Source organism: Fukomys damarensis, unplaced genomic scaffold, assembly GCF_012274545.1.
Source record: "Fukomys damarensis isolate Sample0158 unplaced genomic scaffold, DMR_v1.0_HiC HiC_scaffold_5, whole genome shotgun sequence".
Lineage (NCBI taxonomy): Eukaryota > Metazoa > Chordata > Mammalia > Rodentia > Bathyergidae > Fukomys > Fukomys damarensis.
Genome location: NW_022900917.1, coordinates 2,088,302 through 2,115,211, shown reverse-complemented (window position 1 = coordinate 2,115,211; position 26,910 = coordinate 2,088,302). Strand labels below are relative to the sequence as shown.

Here is a 26,910-nt window from a genome sequence, read left to right as displayed (position 1 = left end):
TTTTTTTTTTTTTTTTTGTACCAGGGATTGAACTCGGGTCCTTGTGCTTGCAAGGCAGGCCACCGAACCACTGAGCTAAATCCCCAGCCCAGAAGGCTACTTTTGATGGAAAGACAGCCTGGAGACTTGAGGTCCTGCAAAGATGGTCCAGGACTCCTATCTCGACCTCTACGCTGTTCCTGGCTTCTGGTAATGCAACGAACTTGTGATAACTTGCGGAAATCAACATTAACAAGCATAGTTTTTATTTGAGTCAAATTTTCTTTTCAAATCAAGACTCACCCAGTGAAGAAAGCATTTAAGTAGCAGTGCAAGCACCTTACTTACAGCCTGCTTCTCTAGGACACAGCACTTCCTGGGCACCTCCTTCCGCAGTCCACTAGGGGGAGCACTGCCAATGTTTCCCACTTCTGTCCACTCATCTCTTTTATTACTCATCAACCCATACTGTGATGGACATAGCTATCACTAGAAATGCTATTTATTTAATTAGGTTGTAGTGTGACTTTATAATTTAATACACTGCATCTTTTTGTTCCAATTCACTTTGTATTTTACAGGCTGATTTTTAAAAATTAATTTTATTGGTACATTTTAGGTATACAATATAATGACATTCATCATTGGAAATTTGCGCCTTTACATAATCTATCTTGGTTCTCATTTTTTTCGCCATTCCCCTTTCCTCCCTTCAACCCCTTACCTGAATGTTTATGGAAAATCTGTAAACACATATGCATGCATATATATGTCAGGAGGAAACTAATTTCTGTGTATAGAGGAAGAATTTGGTTATTTATTAAGTAAAATTTAGATAACTATGCATTTAATGACCTTTTACAAAATAAAACTGTCTTGCAATAAAATCATCTTCCTCCATTCTAAAGTTCTATATGAAGCTACTTGATTGAGGAAAACAAAAGCTAATAATAAAAAGTTAAAGTAAAACAGAAGGCACATTTGATGGTGCATTTCATTGTACTCTTCTGAGAATGACAACAAAGTCAAGCCTTTTCAGATATTTATGTAATAAGCCATTCCTATGCCAAGACTTGTGGCTCTGGTAAGTAAAAGAGAGAAAGAAAAAGGGACTAAGTTTTATCTTGCTGAGAAAAAATTGATCTTAATGGATTTTCATACTCTCAGTAGTAGTATTAACAGCAGTGGCTTCTGTACCCTGGGGAACCAAAGTAGATGAAGTCTCTGGATATGGCAGGAGGTCTACTTTTAACAGCTGGAACCTATCTATTCAGAGTTCCTTGAGGTTGAGAAAGAGAGCTTGTCATAAAAAAAAAAAAAAACTGTGAAACCACAATCACCAGGGCTAAATCAAGCAAAATGCAGATGGTTACAAGGTACAGAAAATTTTACTTTGAAATATTTTTTTCCTAATAATAAGTATGAGCTTTATACCTTTTCTAGATTTTTGGATGAGATGTGTTTCTCAGTCCTGAAAGATGGTCATTATTATTCATTTTAATTTTCATCTATGGATTCTGAGCACTTTACAGTTTTCTTATCCCAACTCTAAAATATCTTGTTCTCTTTCAGTTGCACGCACACACACACACACACACACACACCTCTAAGCCTCACATTTCTTATCTGTAATTTTGTAATATTGATGACATTTACCATATCTTTGCAAAGGGGCTTTACAAGATACTCTTTAAGGCACATTGTCTGGAATGTGGTAAGATTTCATTAAATCTTAGCTATTAATATTACTACTACTACTACTGAGATTAAGCTCATACGTGATATCCCTAGAAGTGAAAGTATACATTACTTTAAATACATTTGGTCTTGGCTCTCTCTCATAGCAGAGTGCCTTAGGTCTGACTTCTAGGACACTTAAAATCAGGCACTGTGGCATATATATGTTTGTACATAGCTCTCTTGATAACTTCAATTATTTTCTACTGGAATAAATTTCTATTTAACTATAGCACCATACATCTAGTAGCTTATTTCATTTTTAGACATTAAAAAATGTTGTGAAGAGAAGCCAACTCCCAAATCCGATTAGTGTGGAGACTTCTAAATAGCTTGGAGAGGCCAGGTTGTATGCAACAGCTCAAGTATGACCATTCTGTCCTGGACAAAGTTGGGTAATCTATTAATATCCTTAGAAAGTTAACAGTCACCTCTTCATAATGTTAGTAGTCTACATGGAATTTCTCATTCAATCTTAATGACAGTGACCAAGAACAGATATTTATTTTCTTCATTTTATGGAAAAATAAAAGTTTCTAAAACACTGAATGACTTTCCCAAGACTAGTGCAGCTAAATGGATGGACTCTTGAATCCAACAAACAAGTGGGACCCCTGAGATTTAGGTCAAAGTTTAATATTTTGAAGATGTGTGATTAAAATGATATAATTTATCTGAAATAGTGAATGCCAGCAATAACCATCATGAACTAGTTCAGTCTAGTACTTAAGTTATTATTCAGCATATGTTGCGCGAGACTTCCAATTAAAACAGTTCACGATGGTTAGCAATAACCTTCATCATTAGGTGGTAAAATAGCAAAAGTTTTAACCTGGCTTCTCAGACTCCGGAAGAGCTCTGAACCACAGAGCGCCCTCCCCACTGAAACCCACACTGCGCTGCCTTCTCCACTTTATATTTTGATTGGAAGTCTGGAGCGACATGCCCAGAACATCTTAGAAAAGTCTGCTCTTCCTCTTCTCTATTCAGTAAGAGAGGGTGAAGATGACTATTCATTCATTGATGAGCACATACTGAAGATCTATTATGTGCTGAACAATAGATTAAGTACCGGGACTACCCAAGGGGCTCAAGATCTAAGAGAAACAACAGACAAAATACTAGCAAACTTCAAGTTATCGTGGTTGTTGTTTTAAAAAAATCACTATTTGGTGGAAACTGTAGTCTAGTGAGTAGCTAAACCCAAATTCAGAAGACTAGTGTTAAAAAAAATTACAACTGGGTATTTTTTCCTGCTCACTCTGCCGAGAGGGCATATGGAACTAGGAAATTCACTAGTAAAAATAAATATGTAGGCAAAAATGTTTTTAATTCTACTATGAAAGATAAAAGATACTATAAACAGCTATCACTAAATTATGTTAATGGATATGTAATATAGATAGACTCATACTGGGGCAGATAATGTGAGGAGAGAGACAAAAATTGAGAGCTCTTCATATCAGAGAAACAAATGAAAACAACTTATGGATTGCACCAAAGGCAGTATTAAAGGGGGAAGTTCATGGTGATAATGCCCATCTTAAAAAAGAAAAAAAGATTTCAAATAAACAATCTTACTTAACACCAAGAAAAAATGGGCACATTATAACTAAAGTTGGCAAAAGGAAGGAATAAAAATTTGAACAGAAATAATCAGAAAATAAAAGTTTTCTGAAAAAATAAAAAATATGCAAAACCTTATCAAGATGAAGAAAAAAGAGAGAAAACTAAAATAAATAGAATCACAATAGAAAGATTAGACCTTACAATGGAAGCACCAAAAGTAAAAAAAAAAAATCACGAGATTATTATGAATAATCATATCCCAACAATGTGAATAACTTAGAAACAATGGATAAACCCTTAGAAACATACAAACTTTAAAGACTGAGTCAAGAAGAAATAGAAAGCCTGAACAGACCGGTAAGACACAAGGAGACCACAGAGGCAATCCTTCCCAAGGGGAAAAAGCTTAAGAATAAACAACTTCTGGCCAGGCGTGGTGGTGCATGGCTGTAATCCCAGCACTCAGGAGGCTGAGGCAGGAGGATCACTGTGAGTTTGAGACCAGCCTGGGCTATACAGTGAGTTCCAGATCAGTCTCAACTACATAGTGAGACCCAGTCTCAAAAAAAAAACAAAAAAAGAATAAACAACTTCACGGCTGAATACTGTCGATCAAATATTTAAAACACAATTAACAATAAAACTTGTTAGACTCTTCCAAAAACTATTAGAGGGAATGCTTGAGTTTTATAAATCCAGTAACATCCTGACATGTTAGACAAACAAACTGCAAGGAAGTTACAGTCTAATATCTGTGATGGACACGGATGTAAATGTCCTCAATAAAAATACTTGCAAACCAAATTGAACAGCACATCAAAAAGATTATACACCATGAACATGTGAGAGTCAAGGTTGGCTTAACATACATAAATAAATCAATGGGTTACAGAAAATTACCAAAGTGAAAGATAAAAGCCTCAAGAACATCTTAACAGATAAGAAAAGCATTTGATAAATGTCAGCATCCATTCAAATTAAAAACTCTCAAGAAAATAGTTATATTTGATAACTTCATCAACATGATAAATTCCTTTATAAAAACCCCACACTTAACACTTAATAATTGGAAGAAAACTTAAACCTTTTCCTCTAAGATCTGGCAAAGATGTAAGAACTCACTCTTGATACTTCTATTCAAGAGTACTGGAAATACTAGCAAGAAGAATCAGATAACAAAAAGGAAATAAAAGCCATCCAGATCAGAAAGGAATTAGTCAAATTAAGGAAAACTCTAAGGTTAAAAAAATAATTTTAAAAAGGCTTGCAAGATCTAATTAACAAATTCAATAAAATCACAAAATACAAAATCAATACACAGAAAAATCATGTCTCTACAGCAATACCTTCCTGAAAAAGATATTTGAAACATAATCCCATTTCCAATAGCACCACAAAGAATAAACTGCTCAGAAATAAAGGAAGTGAAAGATCTGTACACTTAAATCCATGAAACTGATGAAAGAAACTGTAAGAACAGGAAAATAAATAAATAGAAAGATATCCTATGTTTATGGAACAGAACAATTAATATTGTTACAATGCCCATAATACTCAAAGTAATGTATAGTTTCAGTGGAATCCTTACCAAAATTTCAAGGACAATTTTTTCAGTCATTTTTCAATGACAGAAATAGAAAAAAAGCAATCCTTATATTAAAATGCAAACACACGCACACAGAGAATGGTCAAAGCAATTTGCAGAAAGAAGCACAAAGTAGGATGCACCATAGCTCCTGATTTCAAGCTATAGTATGAAGATATAGTAATCAAAACAGAGTGGTATTCAGAGAAAAACAGAAAAAAATAGATTAACAGAACAGAACAGAAAACACAGGGGAACAACTCAAGTAAATCTCACCTAATTTTCAGCAAGGACATCAAGAGTACACAATGAGGGAAGGAACTTTCTCCAATAATGTTAGGAAATCTGAATATCCATGCAAAAGAATGAAACTGAGTATCTGTCTTTCTTCATACATAAATATAAACTCAAAGTGGATTTAAAATGTAATATAAGGCTTGAAATTTTAAAATGTCCTTTACATTGGCCTGGAAAATGCTTTATTAGGTATAATACCAAAAGGTAACAAAAGAAAAGTAAACAAACTACACCAGCATAAGCAGATTTTATGCAGAAAAAAAGAGTCAAAAATAAAATTAAAAAGCAATCTATGCACTAGGAGAAAATATGTGCAAGTCATATATCTGATTAGAGTTTAATATCTAAATAGATGAGAAATTCCTAGGATGGAATAGCAAAAAATTAAACCAATTAAAAAATGGCTAGAGGGGCCAAAAAGACATTTTTCCAAAGGAAATCAATGGCCAGTGGGTACGTTAAAAAATGCTTGATGTCACTGATAATCAGGAAAATATAAAGTGAAGCCACACTGTAATATCACCTTACTCCAGTTAGAACAGCTGTTATCAAAAAGATAAAAGAAAACAAATGTGGGTCAGGGTGCTGTTGGGAATGAAAAGTATACAGCAATTCTGGAAAACAGGATGAGACTCTTCACTAAATAGAACTGCTGTGAGATCCAGGTACCTCACTGTGGTGCGGATATATGAAGGAGATAGAGCCGATGTGTTAACGGGACTTCTACACTTCCATGTTTACTGTAACAGTCAAGAAACAGAACAATGGAAGTGTAGATGGAGAAACCGCGTCTTATATAGGGCTACACGGCGGGGTCCTCCTCGCCATCAAAAGGACACACAGGCGCAGAGCTGAAGGTTAAGTAAATAAGCCAAGCATAGAACAACTAATACTGTGTAATCTCACTCATGTAGAATCTAAAAAACTTGAACTCTTGGTTGAGAGCAGAACAGTGGTGACCTACGACCGGGGGAGACACAGAGAAGGAAAGCATGGGAAAAGATTATTAATGGGCACTACATTGTGGGTGACAGGAAAACGAAGCCTGGGCATCTTCTGTTGCTCTGTAGTGTGACTACGGGTACTGTAAGGGTGGCACAATGAACATGAGAAGAAAAGGAAGTGAGGGCTGTGGTGAGGCTCAGCAGAGCTCTATGTTTGATCTAGAAAAGCAAACAAAAACAGAAACACCTAGAAGAAATGGGTTTTGGAAGTTTCCATGACATAGATTTGACAAATATTTAAGAAAATACTAAGGTTTACCCTGATTTGAACATTAAACAATACATACGTGTAACAAAACACCACCTGGAACTATTATATATGTACTATTCTCATGTAACTAGCTAAAAAAATTTTAAAGTTTCCATTTTCTCCTATTGGATTTACACAAATGCATTAATGTTATGTAGCTTGACTTGCATTGCTGAACATTATGTTGCACTTAATTTTTTTAAACAAGAAAAGTAACAAAGCCTGTAGAAAGTCAATTCTATTAATTTGCATAAGTATAGTGGTTACATTGTTCAAAGACCCGCGGTACTCATTTCTTGATTATTCCATTTTTAAAAGCTAGAAAGTATACATTTCTGTTATTATTACTTTTCTGTAAAATCTCCTCTGGGTTGTAATAAAATTTTTGCTGGATAGAGTCTAAGGGAATGCTATTAAAAAAAATCACAAAGGGTGAAAGCTGTTGCATAATCATTTCAAATTATGCTCTTCATCGAAGACTGATTTAATACATTGTGCTTTATATTATCTGTTTACGATTGTATAACTTTCATTTCTGTGTCTGCTGATCCGCAAGACAGTCAATGTACACAGATGGTAGATGGTAAATAGATAAATGGATAGATGGATGGTCATTTTTGCACTGTTACTCTACCTGGATCTTTCCATACTTTTTGTATGTACAAAAATATTATTGAATTATTTTTACATGATCTGAGATGACTTATCTTTACATAAGAAAATGTTGGTCCTGCTCTAGTTTTAGTACTGCTTACAGTTATCATTGATTTAAAGACATCTCTATTTGTCCAGTTATCAGAGTCATAAGGAAAAGCTATCCTTAGAGATTCACTCATTTCCTGGGTAGTTTACCCAAATAATTCTGTATAATTTCTCTTCCCTTCCTTTTTGTTTTCTGTATCACTGAAATTTGAGAATTGCTTTTTAGTAGATACGGTCTTTGGTATATTTGGGGGCCAGTAAAGACTCACAGTGGTAAATCTTACAGCCAATTCATCTCGTCTGGCTTGTGTTTCTCACTTAGCCCTACTCTAAGCAGGAGGGACCCTCAGCCTTAGTCCCTGCTTCCCCTCCCTGAGTCTTTAGAATTCCACAGTCCCAGAATTCATTTCTTCCAAAGTTCCTTCTGTTGGTGAACCTGTGACAATACTGAAAGTAAGGATAAAGGGTACAGTTGCCACCTTTTGACTTTCTCTCATCAAATCTCAATTTTTCTTGAGGTTTCCCTCCAGATTTGTGATATCAGTTATCTAGCAGACTTCATTTTGAGTTGTGATTTTTTTCTTTATTATTATAAGTATTTTAGCTTACAATGGACTCATCTGTATGTTAGCCAAAGCTATTTAATTCTAAGTCATTTTAAGTACGTTAGTAATACTTTGAGGAGAGTACCAAAGACCTAGTAAAAATATTCATTTTTAAAGATGCTCAGAAAATCAAAAGAATTATCACGCCTCCAAAACAATCTGATAATTGGAAAGCTCAGAAACAAATAACCTCTTCTGTCTTTAGAAACTAACATTCTCTGGATATTTAAAACCTACTTCTTGCTCCCTCTCAATGCTCCCGAGTTTTCCTGGGGCAAACTCCAAGGGAGTGCCCCTCCTCCGTCACCTGCCTGGAGGCTGGCGCCAAGGTTTGTTCCCTAACCAGGTGGTCCGCAGAGAGGGGAAGCGTCCTCAGGGACAGCAGGGAAGCAGCGAGCAGGCACCAGAAATCTGTCTGCCTGCAAACTCTGCAGCAGGGGCACTTGCTCAGAACCCACGGACAGTGTCTCTCTCTCTCGGTTAGAAGTCACTCTTAAGAGAACACATCCACTTTCCTTCTAAGCCAGCGACAGTGAAACTTGTAGAGATGAGGGCCCACACTGCAACCAGAGCCCACTTACTTATCACGAAGTGCCAACACTGCAATTAAACCTGAATGCTGAGGCTTTAGTTGAGGAAAAACAATTCATACACTTGGCTCTTGTGTCCACAGAGAGGGCTCCATGTGCCGGCTGTGCCAGGCGTGCCATAGGTCCACCCCCACTGGAGCCCTGACTGCTCCAGATCTTCCTGAGAAATCACTGTGCTGGAAGTCCGTAACAGGCTCGACTAAACCAGAAGTGAGGAAGGCGGGCATTGGCCTTCCAGGGCTACCCACGGTGCCTCCTTCCACCCTTCCTCACAAGGAGTAGAAGTTACACACTTCCCGTTCTACAGTCATGCAAACACCCAAACAGAGGCCACATTTCCTTTAAATAGGTGAAAAAGTCCTTGGGAAAAGTACTGCCAAACTGATGATGTCAGAGGTTGTGACTCAAGAAGTGAGAATTCAACTAGATATTTGAAAAGTATTCTTTAGGGTTGTGGGAGTCTAAAAATGCAAGGGGGAAAAAAGATCCAATGGAACTTCAAAGCCTTTAATATTAGATTTAAAGGCCTTTCCACTCCCAGAAAGAGAAAATGCCCAACCCAACATGCAGTAGAGAATCGGTTGCATTCTTGTAGAACAATTCCACCCATGACATAGACTTCAGTGAATTCAAGATCCCGTCAGCCTTTTAGCTGACTTCTTTTGTCCTTAAAATGATAACCTCTTGCATTCTGATAAAGCCACCTCAGAAGTACATAGGATTGGATTCTTCCAACTTGTGTGAAATTTTGTATATATTTGTGGATATAAATCCATCAGGGGCACTGAGCCTGCCTGGTAAGTGCAAGGTCCTGAGTTCAATTCTCAGTACCAGAAACGAAAAGAGAAGGGGGGAGGGCAAAACAAATTGTTTAAAGTGGAGAATATTTAGAAGCACGTAAGTATTTGAGAATCAAAGCCTCGCACTCGTGGATTTTCATTAAGAGCAGGTGTGATTTATAAGGCAGTAATATTTTAGAAGTTTTGGCATATTAAAATAACGAGTTAGCCATCTATGTCATAAATATTTGTGATTTATATAGAGTTTGGAGCATTTAACAGAATTCAATCTCCATCACATGTTCAAATTATCAGATATACAAGTTATTTAATTACTTGGAAATAGTTAATTCAGAACTCAAGTACTTAGAAAGTATAAATTTAATGAAATTGTAAATGAAACCAAATATTTTCCAAATGCAATTAAGTGATTGGTAAAATTTGCTACATTTTAGGTAGAATAATGTGAAATTGTAACTCAAACAAAGGCTTATTAAGAGAAGACAGTTTCTTGTATTCACAACTGTAATAAGAATTTTATAACGAAGTAAAAGTGAATTGATTTTTCTGCATACAAAATCACCCTTGAAGTCACCCAAACACTTAATGTGTAATGGCAAAAGTAACTTACCTTTTGCACGGGTTTCCTTGTTTCCCAGTACAACGCCTGCCTCAGCCTTCAGGCAGCTGACCCTTTACCCCCGCCCCCGCGGTGGCGGTGTGTGCTTTCACTGCGATTTGAGGTGGGCAGTGGAGACGGAGGGAGGAGGGCAGCAGGCGACTGGCCGACCCGCGGGAGTGACTTCATCGGCCCACCATGCACAGAGCCGCTTCAGAAGCAGCCTGCTGCAATCTGCCCGAAACAGTCCACAGTTAGCTTCTGATTTCCACCACACAGTGCGGGTCTGCAGCGCGGCCAAACAGCTGCATCCACTGCAAGAAAATTCAATAAATCGCTATCCCAAGGCTCCTCCCGAACGTCTCTGTGCAAGGAACCAGAGCTGCAGTAATGACGCGCTCCGGCCTTTCCAGGGACTCCTCAGGCACTCTTTCCTCGCGTGCTCTGAAACGCGGAGATTAGGAGGACAGATGCGCGGCCTCACCCTCCCTCCCCAACCTCTGCATCTCCAGAGAAGCACAGTAAGTACTGAAGTGACTTATATTACAGGACAGCGGGAGTCCCCAGAGGAGCGAACATTATAAAGAAATCTAATCTAGTCTGCAAGGATGCAGGAAAAAAAATCTGAAACGTGAAGAACAAGTAGATGTTTGTTTATTTTATGTAACAAGAAGAAAAGCTAAATATGACTTTGCAATAAATTCCAAGTTTGTTTTGGATGCTAGAAAGCAAAAGGAAAACAAGCCAGGAATAAAATCCTCCTTTGGCACCATGGTAAGAAAGTAATTAAGTATTTGCTTTACTGGACTGACAAAGCTCAAATTTTAGATTTTGAGACAAAGGTAAATAAGTTGTAACTTCCCATGTAGCGTAACAGAGCAGGATAAACAGTAGGAGGTTTGGACAGGGATAGAAGGAACAAGTGTACAAACCAGTCTCCCAGTTTTTCAGAAACTTGGAAGCCCATTGTTAGCCAATGGTCCAATCTGGATCCTGGCAGAATGTGAAACTGCTCCCTGGACATAGAGGATTCTGTGCTAGAAATATGACTGGCTTTGTGAGAGCCGAGTAAAATGGGCTACCTTTTTACACAAAATTACCACCTATCTAAACACACCAATTAAAGGGTTACACTCCTTGGATCTAAAACACAAAAAACAAATAATGTCCTCCAAACTCTAAAATACTTCTAACTGCTGAATCACATATGCTTAAAATTTTGCATCTTGACTACAAATAGTCAATTTTTAACTGATTGCTTAACTTTTAAATTTTAATTCTGAAGATGTGAATTTCCTTGTATATGTTGATAAATTTATACATTATTTAAGCGCTTTTTAAAAAGATGACATTTCCATGTCAATGGTGAACTAGCATTTCTTTCTTAGAGAGACATGAAATGATCTATAGCATGCAACAATGTTGGCATGCTCTGTCACGTTCTGGTTCATGCCCCCCTGAGGGCGTTTCACCTCCAGATTGTTCTGTAAAAGTCTCAGAAGGCACTTGATGCTTCCTGTCTAGGCTGGCCAGGTTTTCCTACATTTCTTACAGAAATGCTCCGCTGCTGTTCAACTGTGTGTAACCATAGGTGCTCAGCTGAGTCGCACTGCTTTTCTTTGAGGAGCTGCGCTACATTGGGTTGAACGGGGACGAGCAAAGCTGACTTAGGTTGCAGCAGATTGAGGTGAACTGAGCTGGATTTCAAAGCAGCACTGTGGACAGAAGTGTGTGGACTGAGGAACGCCCTGCTTCATAGCGCAAGGGACTTTGGATTTTGGCCTCATTACTCCATCCCCAGGACAGAGCAAATTTGTGAGGTACAAACCAAACTGAAATAACAATGCTTTCTTAGCAATCGTGCTTACACGTTCAGTAATACTTTTCGGGTCATGTATATGCATGCACTGTGCTGTTTGCTTAGCAAACAGTTGAGAGATAAGATCAAAGTGACTACAACTTACTGACGACATTAGACAAAGGCCTAGGCAAGTGCACACAGCGTGAAAGATGAGTGATGTTCTCACTTCTGGACATAGCTCACATTCCCTGCTATGAGATCAGGACAAATTAAAATTGTGCATTGCAGTGGCCTTCACAAGAGGTGGAAGTGAATACCAAGTCCTGTGTCAGGACCACGATGGGGCCGGAGCTTATGAGAAGCGCCTGGCCTGACATGGGACACAGCACTTGTGTCCCTGCCCCTCTGACCACTCTGTCCGCCATCTGCAGTCTTTCTGCTTCAGTCCCTGGAAGGAATTTTCCAAATCAGTTGTACTGTCACATGGCCCAGAGTCAGGCCTCGAAGGGCATTGATTGAAATCTTTAAATAAAGGAGGAATACCTTCATCATACTGTGTTTGCTCTTCAGACTCTCTCTAGCTTCAGCGTGAGCAACAGTCAGGAGGCTGGGAGACCATCTAAGAAGATATTCTAATAATCTTCTCTAAAGAAATGACCCCAGCTGTTGGAGTCATGGAGTTGTTTTCGCCCATGTCTCCAGTTGATAATTTAATTTTACTTTCAACGTGCTTCATCTTCTCCCATATGCCACGTTCTACAAAGAGAATTTCTCCAGTGTCCACTTAAAATCCTCTCTTTCCCTTGACTCCTACTTAAGCCCTGTCACTCTAGTTTAATCCACCCATGGTACTTGGGCTCTGACTCTAACCTTCCCCGTGCACCTTCTCCCTTCGTCCTGCTCTTCCTCACTTAAATGCCACCCAAGAAACTCACAATGTTCCAGAATGAACTTGGACTTTGTCTCCTTGAAATCTTCTCCTTCCTGTGCCCTTCCCATCACGCGAAATGCCATTACTGTAAACCTAAACTCTAAAGCCTCAAACCCGGAAAATCGCTCAGGACCCTCACCTTGATCACGTTCCCAAAACCCGCCCAGAAAAGTGGATTTCACAGTGGGCCTGAAAACGCTCATGCCGGGGAGATGGCTGGAAATGCAGGCGCCACAGCCCCCGCCTCAGCAACTGCTGGATCCAGGCTCCATTTGTGGTGGCCAAGCGTTGACATTTCTACCACAGTCCCGAAAATGCAAAGGCCACTGATTACGGTAATTCCTTCAAATCATACCTTAAATCTGTCCTCCCTTCACTTGCACATCCATCTTTCTATCACCTCTTCACTGAAAGATGAGATTGTTTCCCACCTTTATCCTCTAACACAGGATTAGCAAACTTTCGCTGGGAAGAGCCAGTCAATATTTTAGGGTTACTGTCCCTGTTATCCCAACCCCCTCTGCCACCATAGCACAAAAGGAGCCACAGAGGGTGTCAGTGAAGGAATATGGTGATGTTCTATAAAAATGTTTACAATATGAAGCAGCCAGCCCATTTTCCACATAACTACGAGAGTGATTTTTTTTAAAACTAAGAATTGGTGGTGGCAGCTGTCAGCTTTTCCACTACTGGAACAAAATACCTGACATGCAAAGCTAGAAGGAAGATGGACTTATTCTGCCTCCCCGTTTTGGAAGTTTCATTCCACAATCAGCTGACTCTGAGGCAGAAACAAGGTAGAAGGGGCCTGGCCGAGGAAAGTCACACACATCCTGTGGCCACAGCAGAGAGAGCAGGAAGACAGAGAGGAAGGCGGGGACAAGAATTCACCTGACACCTCGTGCCCCGAGACCCCTCCCCGCAATATATTCAGCTCTGACCTCATCAAGGGACTGATCACTGATGAGGGGGTGCCCAGGACCCAAGTGCATGAGGCTTTGGGGATGCCCTCTGTTAGTAATATCAGTGGCTTCCTAGTGTCCTGAGAATGACACCCACACTTCTTCTCATGGTCTTCAAAGTCCCAAATTATGCACCCTGCTTCTTTCCAGGTTCACTTGCTCATGGTGTCCGGTCTCCAAGGACACCACCATTTTCCCAGATTAGGCTTTTATACCCTGGTCACTTTCTGGGATGTGCTCTGTCCTCCTTTTGGGTGGAAGTTAGAAGCACGAACAGAGGAATGAGTATGGAGTCTAACAGCAGACAGGCCATTCATTTTCTTCCTGTGCCTCTGATGCATCATCCTACAAACAACAATAATGGTTTCTACCTTGTCAGCTTGTTATGAGCATTACACGTAGGATCCTAAAACCTAGCAGAGATTTAACAACATTAAATATTGCTATAATCACATCTGCAAGTATATTTGCACAAAGAGTATTAGAAAAATGAGCCACTACTGAAAAATCAAAAATTGTCTCATGGTCTACGTAAAAATCCATGGTGTCCTGCATATCCTAAGACTATATTGAGCTTCTCAAGAAGGCATGTAATAAGAACATGGACATCTGCCAATCTTAGAAAGAGAACTAGATTTGCACAGTGACAACACAGGTCGCTTGTGAAGTCTCTCGTTCCCGTGACAGAATCTCCTGTGTGCATTTTCCACCATTTGACCCAAAGAGGGTCACAGCAAATTTCTACCAGAACTTCAAGTTGCAGCACAGACCACCATGGAGGACCCACAGTGAACTACACCGTCTGAGCTCTCAAGAGGTCCACAGTATCTTCACAATGACCACTGTGCAGCACTACTAAGAGGAAATAATACTGGCTTAGTCCAACAGCCTCCCGAGAGCAGGCTCTCACTCCTCCCACACAGCGTGTGGTCGATCTGAAGTGAATGCCAGATTCTCTGACTACCAATTCAATTAACTGGTGAGGCCTGGGACGCAGTAATGAACACTTAACATAAAAGTACTGAGACTGGTTAACAGTGACTGTGGTCTCCCTGCCTTACTAAGACACAACACCTTTCAGTCAGACAACGATAACAGGACAGTGAGCGGCACCAAGATTTTCTGTGTGCTCTTTTGTGACGATATTATTGTTTATAAATCAGTTGAGTTGCCGCATGTCCGGCAGTAATCACCGTCCTGGGTAGAGAGCCTCTGACATCCTGGATAAGATTCGGTGACCACTACTCCATTCATGGCCAGTGTGTCTGTTCTTAGTCCGATATGGCCCAGTTCTGGTCCTTACAGTTTTTCGTACAGCTATAGCATTAAGGTTTATCGTGTCTTAGTATCTGATAGGATAGCTCTTTCTTTACGCTGCTTTCTTCTACCACATTATATAACAAATTGGTCAAATTTCCTTGATTCCTGTCCTATGATTTTTGATCGACTGCTAGGCACTGTGTGCAAACCAACAGTACAGAATGAAGCAAATAATATTTACATGCAAAATAGGCTGTGCTCTTTGTACTGAACCACTAGTGTGGGTCTGCGCTCCGCAGACCACAAGCATCTCAGTTCTGTGTGTGTGCACGCTCAGGACAGCGATTCCGCCAAGGCAGGGCTGGGATGAAGCATTCTAGTAATCAATCCCCTCTGTGCTTTCTCCAGCTACCATCTGCATGGGATCCAGCTGCCAGCCTCACAGGCAAACCACACACACACACGCACGTACGCACCTCACGGATATGGCTCAAGATGAATTTAAACCCAGCCTCAAGGTCTTCACAGTTTATCTCTCTGACTTCCCTAGATTCTCCAGGTTCAATGCTGACCCAGTAGCCTATGCTAGTTGACTACTGACGCAGGAACTGGAAGCCTTTATGGGTTCATTTCTAAACCAAGTTACTGAATTGACAGCAAATGGACATTAAATCACAGCCAGCCTCTGAGACATTAATGTCTTCATCTAAATGCCCCATGAAATGGTCTCCAAACCATGCTGGTCTTGAAGCTTTCTAGTTTGGGGAGTAAAAGTATTCAGATTTCTGTTATCAATATCTTCAGAAGAGTGGTATTTCCTAAAGATTTTAAGTAGGAAAAATTAGGATAACAAAATTAGAGACAAACATGTCTTCATGCCCAAGCCACTTAACAGAGGGGAAACATGAAAGCACGAAGAAGAGACAAAACTGAAGCCCGCTGAGAGGGACTGATGACCAGGGTCAGGTGGCTCACCACGCAGCTGACCATCCTGCGACAAGATGGCCGTGAGGGAGAATGCTCCACGAGGCCTGAGAACAAGTGACTTCCAGAAATCCAGGGGTGGACACAGCTACGGAAGTAGATGCAGATGTCGGTAGGTACAGGTATGTAGATGCTGGTATACAGGTAAAGATGCACATGATAGATAAGGTAAATATTTAAAAATTATTCCCATCCTGGTTATAAAAGTAACAAATATCCTTTAAAGAAAATGAAAAAAATTATATAAAAGTGTAATATTATCTACTGTGGAAAATTTTTATCTACTACCACAACATTTTGCTTTAGCAAATATATACTTAAAATGTGTGCATATACTCACACATGCCCTTGTCTGCATTGTATACATAATGTATGTATATTTAATAGTCTCTGTAACTCCGTAACACATTCTCATACAGTTTTATGTTACATAGTATAGAGATTAGGGTGCATGATTTACCTTACAGTTAGCTTTTACAGCTATACTTTGCATTGACTGTGGTATTTGGGGCAATTTACTTATATTCTCCAATATTTTGTTGTAGTTTTATATTTTCAGCATGTAATTTAATGATCTAGCTAGGGTTTTATTAATATATAGCTAAATTTTCTAATACCATTTCTTATACAATGTATTCCTTTCTAATTGCTCTATAATTCTTCCTTTACCATACAGTAAATTCTTATACCCATACTAAAATTTGCTTTAGACTACTCTAGTTGATGTATCTATGGAATCACTAGTGAATACTCCCGTTTAAATCAGTGGTAAAATATATCTTAATACCCAGTATTATTTTAATTATATCATATTTAATTTACATATTTTATTTAATCATATTTAATTTATATATTTTTACTACCTAGTATGGCATTTTTGAAATATTGTTAGTCTTTTTTCCTCATCCGTCTATTGTTCTAGAAGAACAACAGGAAGGTTTTGTCTCAAAACCTCTCTGTTAAAATAATTTATATCTTTATACTAATAGTGGTAACTTCAGTAACAGCTAACATTTTGCCTTTCCGATTTAGGAGAGAGGATGTTTCAGGTGAACTTTGTGCAATATATTTCTCCCTTTCAAAAACCAGATCAGACCAATGAAATTATAGGCAGTGTTAAATCAGGAAACTACAGTTCATAGAGATAAGTAACATATTCAAGGTTACAAAAAAACTACTATGTAGCAGAAATAGAATTCAAAGCCTTACACGTATATATACATATATATGTGTATATATACATATTTATACATATACATGCATCTACATAATTTTTCAAAGATACTACAATCTCCTTCATATAGCATCACATTGTCATTTTCCATTTTGAAAGTAAAAAGTTGCTTATTTGCCAGGTATATAGTTTCGTGGCCCTGCAAAGCCTGGCATACTCAAGGTCCCAAGTTCAATCCCCAGTACTGGAAAAAAAATTGCTTATTTATATATGTTGTAAAGTATGTTTAGAAAAAGATGTGAAGGGAAGAGAAAGGGGAGGGAAAGAGAAGAGAAAAAGTAAGAAAGAGAAAAGGGAGCTGAAAGAGTAACCGACAGGAAAGTGAATGTCCCGGAACGGATGGTCCGACTTCAGTGTCGTGGACCTGTCCATGCTGGGCATGTCCAGGACAGCAAACGTGCCCACAAGGTCTGCCAGCTGTCATCGTGCTTTATTTCCGTCTCAGTATCCAGTGGCCCTCGCCTTGTCCTTCCAAATTCCAACTGAAAATGCCCGGCTCCATTTGGAAGTTCCGTGCTCAGTACATGGGAGTGCAGAATGCAAAGATGGTCCACACCTTCCGTTTATGCACAAGGAAATAAGCTCGGAAAGATTAATTTGGCAAAAAGTAAAACACAGCTACTAAGTTGTGGAAACGGAACCCAAACCAAGGGCTGACTTTGCGTTACTGACTGTTGGGGAAGTGGAGAGGCAAATGCAAGCAAGGCCACACCGGCACATCTACTTATTCCGAACCACAGCCAGCCACGAGTCGTGACAGAAACACGTGAAACGCTGCGACTTCCTCAGCTGTTTCCAGGGAAAAGCAGAGATCAAATCCAAAGGTGTCCTTCATCTATAAATGGGAAGGAACAAGAGGAACCTGAAGCCAGACGCAGCCACAAGCTTCTGACACACCTACCTAGAGGTGGAAGTGACCTCTGCCCTCTTCCGTGTCCTCATGGAAAGGGGCCTTTGTTTATCCTTTCACTTCCAGCACCTGTCCCCCAACATCATCTATCAAGTAGCACTGGGTCTGACTAACTTAAGCGACATTTGTCAATTCCTAAATAAGCACAAAAGAACACAGGAGTCGGGTGGCAGGAAAGATACACCTGAGGCTGGTTGCAAGGACTGTAGGCAAATTTTCTAGAGATGTAGAAGTAATTGTTAAACATATTTCCTGCATTAGAAGGCAAGTTCCTCTTTCAGAGCAATGGTAACAGCAATTAATAGTAGTTCCTATTGTGTGTCCTCAAGATAGGCTGTCTCAGCTGTCCTCACCAGTGTGCAAGGCAGCAGCAGGTACTGCTATCACCATAAACCTCTTGAAGCTGTTACAAATGCAGCAGAGAGAATTCAAACAAACAGATGGAGAATGACAGAGATCGGGTTTTCATGTAGCAAATGAGCAACAGGCTTGTGAGGACCTCATGGCATGGACCAGTACATAGAGAAGGGAGCAAGCACTGGGATGTCACTGGCTCAAGCAGCCACCTGAGAGAGGGCTGACTCTCAGCAAGGTAAGACCATCACCGGGGTGTTTCTATGGTGGACATAACTTGGGTCTGTTTTGCATAGATTAAATGTTCTAAAGCCATCTATGTAGATACTTGAGTGGTATCTGGAGCAGGGTATGCATGAAAAGATTGTTTGCAATTGTGCAGACTTACTTCCTGATAGAGCCTATATTGCTGAAATTTATCTTGACAGGAACAATTTCTGTCTTTAGCCTGGCTGGACCAGGAGTAGAACACACAAGGGGATTTCCCATTAGAAAGAGAGAGCAATGACAGTTAGGAAAAGAATTGGTGGAAATGCCAAGCCATATGTACATCACTACACATTAGCAATTAGAAACGGAAGCAGAAAGAACAGAAATACACTCACCAGTGTGATGCCTTGTCAAAATTCAAGAGTGAAAAGAGGAAGTTACTGAAAAGCACAACATGTTGAATATAGAAGAGAATAAAATTTAAAGCAACACTTAACAGTATATAAATTCCCTAGTTTCCCTGCGGCTTTTTTTTTTTTAAAGAAAACCTCAACTCAATGGTTTAACAACAGGAATTTATTCTCCCACGGCTTCTTAGGCTACAAGTCCAAAATTAAGGTGGCAGCAGGACCTTGCTCCCCGCAAAGGCCAAGAGGCAGAACCTCACCTTCCACTTGCTCTGATGACCCTTGGCTGCAGATGCCCTGTTCCAGCCTCTGCCTTCACTGTCACCTAGTTTGGAACACTCTGTTATAGCAGCACTGGAACACTTATACAGACTTTGGTTCTGAAAGGTGAGATGCTGTGTTACAAATACATTAAAATGGGGAAGGGGAATGGTTAGGGTTTGGAAGAATCTTGAGGCACATAAAAGGACAAGCCCAGGTTCTGTTGAAGAGAAATATGACGGGGACTGTGATAGGATGGGAATAGCTATCTGCACTGGGTAGGGGTCTCTACAATACCAGAATCGATTGAGCTATGTCTATAGATACACAGTTACGCAAGGATTTATGAGGTAGCTTACTGAGTCAGAGACAGGGAGTCTCCAGTGGCTCTTGTCTGCACACTGGAGAGCCACAGGACCCAGGAGCGGTTCAGCCCAGAAGCAGAAGTAGCAGAACTCGGGATAGAGGATACAGCACCAGCCCAAGACAAAAGGCCCAGAGACTCCCCAGATTCCCCGGCCTGTGGCTGGGTGGGAGGCTGGAGAAAACTGCAGGCCGACATCTACAGGCAACGGCAGCAAATGACACCACTGCCAAGCAGGGCAGAACGTGCAGCACACGCCCACTTCCTCCTCCTTTTTATCCCATCAGGTGACAAGCCCTGCAGTACCACTCACAGCTGGTGTGGGACTCCCGCCCCAGTCTGCTGCCCAGAATTCCAGTCATCTCTGGAAGCAGCCCACAGACACTCCCAGACAGCTGTACCGCTGACCTGCTCGGTGTGTCCTCACCCTGAAATCTGTCACATCAGGATGAACATCACACCGTCCTCTCCTATCCTGCCACTGGACGTTGGAAGAGGTGACTTATTTTCTAGTTTCACAGATGTACAGATGGAGAAGAAGCTCTGCCTCTAGCTGTGGATCAATTTCTGCCTGAATTTCTACCCTGTTGACCAGCTCTAGAGAGTCCAGATTTGCTGCCTGAACAACTGTGTGAGCTAATTCCCCGAAAACTAAATTTCTGGAGAACATAGTCACATACATATATATATGTATATAAAATATCCTTTTTGTGCTGTTTCTATGGAGAATGCTGACAGATGCAGCAGTCTTATAAATTTCGAATATGCTTAATACCTAAATTATCTTCCTACTTGGCTTACTGAATAATGTTAGAATTGATCATGTAGCAGGTTTGATCTCTTCAAAGCTTTAGAAAGTACAGTGATTTTGTTAATTGCTAGTGAGAAATGTTGTTTTTAAAGTCCTGGAAAATGAATATAAAGGTTAATTTTACCTAATTAAATCTTTAGCAATACATACTGCTGTGTTTCCTTGGTCTGATTAATGCTTTGGTATACCCCATGTATCTCTAAAGTAAAGACACGGATGTTAGGGCTGCAATTCATATTTAAACAAACTTTAAACAAGCAGGCTGATGGTGATAATCAGGCGAATGCAAACCAACACAGAAAGTTATTTCCTCCCATCCTTTTGCATGCGCCTTTCTCCTTAAAAGACTTTCGAGTCATTTCTAACAGTGTCTACTAAAGGAAGATCCATTTACTGGCGGCGCGGCAGACACCGACGGGCGTTTATAAATACCCTGAGCTAACATCACTGTGCACGGGACACCTACTGCACAGCATGGCTCCCACGGCTCACTTCAGGGCTCCACCGAGAACATAAGAAGCTGACACTGTGACCAAGTACCGTCGCATCACTTAAAGGAAAACCTCGATGTGGAAACTAAGGCCTGCCTGTCTCATCCCGAAAGGGGCCTCCCTGAGAGCTGTGTAGAGCTCCACATGGCGCTTTCCCAAGGACATCTTCATGCGTTCTATTCACCTGCGCTCCTCTGTGCCTATTTTAGGCTTCTGTCTGACAATGGCTATGGGACAGTGCAACAAAAGGGCACGGAAAAAACAGCATCGTTATGCCACTCAGGGTACAGTCTCAGAAGTAGGAGCTCATTCACTTGAACCTCTGTGGAAAAGTGAAACCTTAATTGTCTCACACCCAGTGTTCAGTTTCTGTGTGCTGTCAGGAAATTCAGCTGGAAAGCTACTAAAAGGAAGAATTTCTCCTAATAATCCTGGTTGTCTGACTACCGAAAATAATGACGACTAAATATGTAAGATGTGGAATGACAGCTCACACCAGCACGGAATTCTTATTCATTGTGTGTATTTTTAGAAAACATCCCAGACCACCTGTCATGGTGGTTTATGCCTGTAATCCCAGCACTCTGGGAGGCTGAGGCAGGAAGATCACAAGTTTGTGACCAGCCTGGGCAAATTTTAAAAGAGCTCGGGTTGTAGCTTAGTGGGAAGGCCCTGGGTTTAATCTCCACTATCACAAAATTAAAACAAAACGAAATGAAGTGAAAAAAGAAAGGAAAACATACAAGACCCAGCTGGGCATCTTCTTCCTTCTTATTTAAATCCCTCGCTTGGACAGTTCTGTGAATCAAGAGGAAATCACTCTGCTCTACCACATTTCTGAGGTGTCCATTGTCTCCTCCTCCTTCCTGTCCCCTGGTTATTTCCTTCTCATCCTTTCAGCTGTGATACACGCTTAACATGATACTTATGAAGATGATTTGCTCAGTGTGAGGAAGGGGCACGCCTGGGAACTGTGTCAATTTTGCAATTCTACAGAGGAAAATTTGGCAAAATTTTCCTGCTTCCAAAGGCAAACACCTCATGACCCCCAAGTCTCACCCTATAACCATATCTGTACATATATAAAATGACATATGTACAGATATTTATTAAATCAGAATTTGTATAAAAAACCTGAAAGCAACTTAACTGCCACTCATTAGGAGACTACTTAAATAACCTATGGTCGCTAGATGTAGCTTAAGGAAAAAAGAAAGGAATCAAAGTTCCTTTAATTTCGCTTGTGGAAGTGAAAGTGTCTTTAGAGACATTTTTTTCTTGACACAACACCTGAACATTCTTACCAGGTACACTGGGACCTGATTCACACATACACCTGGTAGTGATCACCTTAGGGTAATTAGCACACTCAATGCCTCAAAGTTTTATCATTTTTTGTGTTGAACTCATTAAACATCCTCTCTTCTATAGAGTTATATAATCCATTGTTATATAAAACTTATTCCATGAAAAAAGCAAAATAAATTATAGCATACATATTATCTCACATATAGTTACATTCACCACATTAGACCCAAACTGCACAGGATGGGCCTATGAAAGGAGGCAGGGTAGCTGTCTACTGGAGCTGGGGGGTGACTTTAAATGTTTTTGTGTAATTTATTGTTAAATCGCGCAAACATGATGCCCCTCAAAAAACAAACTTTGCCATGTTTATGTGCCAGAGAATAATTTTTGAAGAGTTTTTGAGTTACTGCACTTACAGTATGCTCACAACTAAAGCCTGCATGTGGCCTGTGTACCTGTGGCTTTTCATAGCAGACTCCGTCACTGGTGAGAGCTATGAGAGCACTTATAGGTACCACATTCTTTACTATTTCAGACCCATCAAAGGGGTGCTATCTTTTAATGGTCCATGGGAAAAGAATATTAGTTGACTGACTGGCGGTGATTCCAATCAGCGCTAAGACACGGTTATCTAAAAAATGTGGAATTCAAACGTAGGTTATGCAACTGGAGAAGTGAGCCTAGTGAAAATCAGTAGTTCTGTTTGTCGTGTACTGATTCATTTATGTTTGCTCTGATTGCTGCTCATCAGGGAAAGGAACACTGTCTTAAGTCAAGGTCCCAAGGAGGAGACTCTGAAACGAGGACCTGTGTGAACATGTTTGGTAGCGGAAGCACTCAGAGGAAAAGTAGTGAGGGAGATTTTTGCTCGCAGGACAAGAAAGCAAGCGAGAGTGACAAATTCTGCTTCTCCTGGTCCTCGGGAAGCTCTGGGGTGAATGCTACACTTCCACACTATCCAGAACAGACACTGGGCCTCTGGCTTCCCATCTGTGACTCAAGGCCCAACAGCCACGGACAGGGGCACAAAATGCCCAGACACTCTGGTTCTCTACCTGCCTGCCAGACCTCCCAGGAGCACAAGGACAGCCCTCTAAGAAACACAGCAGGCATGGCACACCTAAAGCTGAGGAGGAGAAGCACGACATTTAAAAAGGGATTCACAAATGGCAGCACAGGACTAATCGAGAACAAGAGGATTTATCTAGAACACTATGATAGTCTCAGGGAGACATGAATATGGTCTTCAAATAACCTCTTGTAGAAAGAGGTTAAAGGTATTCTGACTGAAACTGCTGGATGGAAGGAAACTCAGGAAGGCTAGAGCTTTCCCAAGCATTTCAACTGAGCCCCATAAATGCACTGACCCACGCCAGGTGGCGGGAGTACTGTGTGTAGATCTGCCTCGGCGGTGACGGGGCTATACCCCGATAAACCTTGTGAGCCGAAAGCACCCTGAGAAGGAAGCACATATAATACATCTGCGGGAAGAAGATGGAGAAAAAAACTTTCATTTTTTTTGGTGCTCTCCTTCCAGTGGCTTTTAAAAACTTTGTAAACTTGGGAGCCTGTAAACATAAATGTTTTAGGCACAGAGAAAGAGCTTTTAAGGTAGGACCAGAGGGACTGCAGCAAAATATAAGTAAAGAAAATTTCCCTCAGTCTGATCAAAGATGCCAAACACCACTAGTCTTAGGAGACCCGACCTTTAAGAATTACACAAATGGGTCCCTCAGAGATTAAGAGAGACAGGGACAACCATTTTCTACTTCTAATGGTCCATGTCCAATCCTTCAAACTGAGGCTCTATCAATTTTTTTTTCTAGAGAGCAGAAAATCCTCCCTAGTTGGAGCTATTTAAAGACTCTGGCCTTGCACTGAAACTGCAGATTTGGCAATAGCAGGTTTCAGCTGGATTTTCTGGGCACGAAGTAATGCAGCAGCAAATTTACTCCTTTTAATATAATGGCAACAGTCCTTGGAAGGAATGGGAATGACTTTAGGCAGTGCCAAATTTTAAATGAAAAAATCTAACTATAGCTACCCCTTTAGCCCTCTGGGTGCACTCCAGAGGACTGTGTAGGAAGCCAGGGTTAAGGGTGACCTCAACCTGGTAGCTTTGGAGAGGAGCTCAAGGTGTCACAGGTCCACATGCTCACACCTGGCCCCAGGGAGGATTAACAGTTCTGGGACAATGGAAGAAGGATGGAATTTAAAAGCAACTTAGCCGGGTGAACCAGTATAGAGCCGGTATCAAGTGAGGGAGGGTTCCTCTTTGATCTCTAAGCCCTTGAGCCACTGCATAAGAAACAATCAGAGTTATAAAGCACCAGCCTAAGTTACCATGTGAGACAGGCAGGCAGCTCTCCTGGGTCTTTCTGAATCCTACCCGGGCAGGGTTGAGTCCCTGCAGGAACAAAGGAGATACCATCACACACATGCATCTTAGGTGAGCGTCAAAGACATAGCTGCTCACATTTAGTGATTTCCCTTTGCACTCCACAACCTTCTATGCCCTGACCTTCCCATCTCCTCTGCACCTTAGAAATGAATCTTTTTATAAAGGCAGGCTCATTCGCATACAGAAAAGTACAGTATGTCTGCCAACCTAGAAGTAGCTGGGGTTCTGTCTTGAGCTGAACTAAAACATATCAGGTGATATCTGGAAAACTCATGGAAGCACAGGCCTCTTCCTAAGAGGGATGGCACCCTCTGCAAGACATCATGCCCTGTGAAAAGGAAGTCAGAAGGGCACACATGTATTGTGCCCTGAAAGTCTGTACAACATGCGTGTGGACCCTGGGGGTGTCATCACAAGTGCAAGGTGGACCTCAGTGACTGTCCTTATAGGGGACAGAGATAACAGAATCTCAAAGTCTCCCAACAGTGCTTCTGGAAAGACCCAGTGTGCTCCAGTAGAACCACAGTGGAGCCGAGGCCGAGTGGTGATGCACAGAAGTGGTGTCAGAAGGACACTGCAGCAGGGAGCTGATCTCTGGGGAGCTGAGCAGAAGTGGTGCGCAAGGTGCCCCAAGGAAGGCTCCAAGTGGTACAGGGGCAAAGGAGCCTTTCTAGAGTGGAAGGCGCCTCAGAGCCCCTAGAGGAAAGAGCTCCAATACAATACATTATTTTTCTTACCATAGACTCATTTATACTCAGAGGTTGATGATGCCTACAAGACAAGGAAGGGTCCTCGGTCACCAGGGAGATACAACTTAGGACCACAATGAAGTATCACTACTGGACTGAGAAAACTGAACCCCAAGCAAGAAGCGTCCCTGCTCACTCCGCAGCTGAACCAAGAACTGAACAGTCACAGGCTATTGTATTTCTCTCTTTCACACAGGCTGCCAGGACCTTTGGTGTCTCAGTCACTTCTTTGCTGCTGAGACCAAATACTAGATACCCACAACTTAAGGGGACAGGTTTCTGTTGGCTCACAGATTGCAGCGCTTTCAGCCCATAGTGCACTGGTTGCAGAAGAGGAAAGCATGGCACAGGGGAATGGTGGAGAAGAGCTACTCAGCTCAAATAGGAAGTAAAGAGAGAAGAGCCCAGAAAGGAGATAAGGCCTAGTGGGAAATGCCCACGGTGACCTGTTTCTTCCTGAAGACCCTGCTTCCTAAGATGAAGATGAAGCCAGCTGTGGCACCCCATAATCCAATCACCTTCCACAATCCTGCCTTTGAGCATATGAGACTCTGGGGAGACATCTACACAGAAACCCTAACCACTGGCAAGTGTCACAGAAAAGGCGTCTTAGCTTACGTGACAGTAGCATTCCACCAATATCTATTTCTCAGTTTGTACAACTGCACTGCAGTCACCTAAGACCTTAATGTGAAGGCAGGCTGGATGAAAGTTACATTGAAACTACTCTTTTGGTAATTTTTCAGTAAGACTAAAAGAATTTCAAAGAGTTTCTAAAGAACAGCGAGTTACAATATTAAACGCCCAATCTCCAATGTGGTTTAACAACTTGCATGACTCCAAGGGTTGGGAGGGATTCTGGTGAGCACTTTTGGTGACACTATGAATGGGACACTTGGACCAGGGATTTAGCTCAGTGGTGCCGCCGCCTGCCTCGCAATTCCAAGATACTGAGTTCAATCCCTGGTACAAAAAAAAAAAAAAAAAAAAATAGGCCTATGAATGGAATTCCCCCAAAACAGTGCCTTGATCCAGTACCCAATCACCTGGGCTCCAGAAGGGTCCTTGCTGAACTCCAGAAATACGGTCTTGGCAACTTGCTGAACTGTTTGGACCCTGACGTAGTTACTCCATCATATGCTTCCGGGCCAGGGAAGGCTCAGCCAGTTCTGCTTCCGGGTCACTGTGCCTTCAAGCGCCTGCGCAAGACCACAACTACGCAGAAACAATCTGTGGAGCCTCAGGAGCATTGAGCCAGCACCAGTGCAAGACAGGAAAGGTGGAGCAGAAACGTCTTCAGTGCGTGGCCGAGACCTGCCGAGTACACCTGTGATCTGGGTCTGGCACACCAAGCCCGTCCCTACTCTTGCAGAGCCCATCTCCAAGTCAAATATGACAGACTTGGCAGCGGGGCCTTCTAAGAGTATCCTGCACCAGTGCAGTCGCTCGGACCCTACCCTGTGCCCGTGCTGGCTTCTTCCTGCAGGAAGGAAACGAGAGGAGGTGGAAATAACCACTCATTTGAGCAGAGCTTGTGGTGACAGCCTAGAGGGGACGTGGCACAAAAGGCCGGTGGCCAAGCGCCCCTTGGGCTGTACACGCCTAGCTTCCTCCGCTAATGAAAGCGGAGCCTAAAAGGTTACTTTGTTTCCTGTTCTGTAAAGATGACAAAATCCTGTTTTGTAAATGGAAGTGCATGGGGGCACTGGAGAGAAGGGGTAGCCAAAGGAACTTTAAGATGGAGTTGGAAAATGCA

General features: G+C 41.4%; 1 long non-coding RNA gene across 3 annotated transcripts in view; it reads right to left on the bottom strand.

Annotated features, from left to right (window-relative positions):
• Positions 1 to 26,294, bottom strand: part of LOC117284503 — a 64,044-nt gene extending 37,750 nt beyond the window's left edge. For all 3 annotated transcript variants that reach the window (XR_004515612.1, XR_004515611.1, XR_004515610.1), the window contains exon 1: positions 26,201 to 26,294. This is a non-coding gene — a long non-coding RNA (uncharacterized LOC117284503). The remainder of the gene's footprint in view (positions 1 to 26,200) is intronic.
• Positions 26,295 to 26,910: the final 616 nt, after the last annotated feature.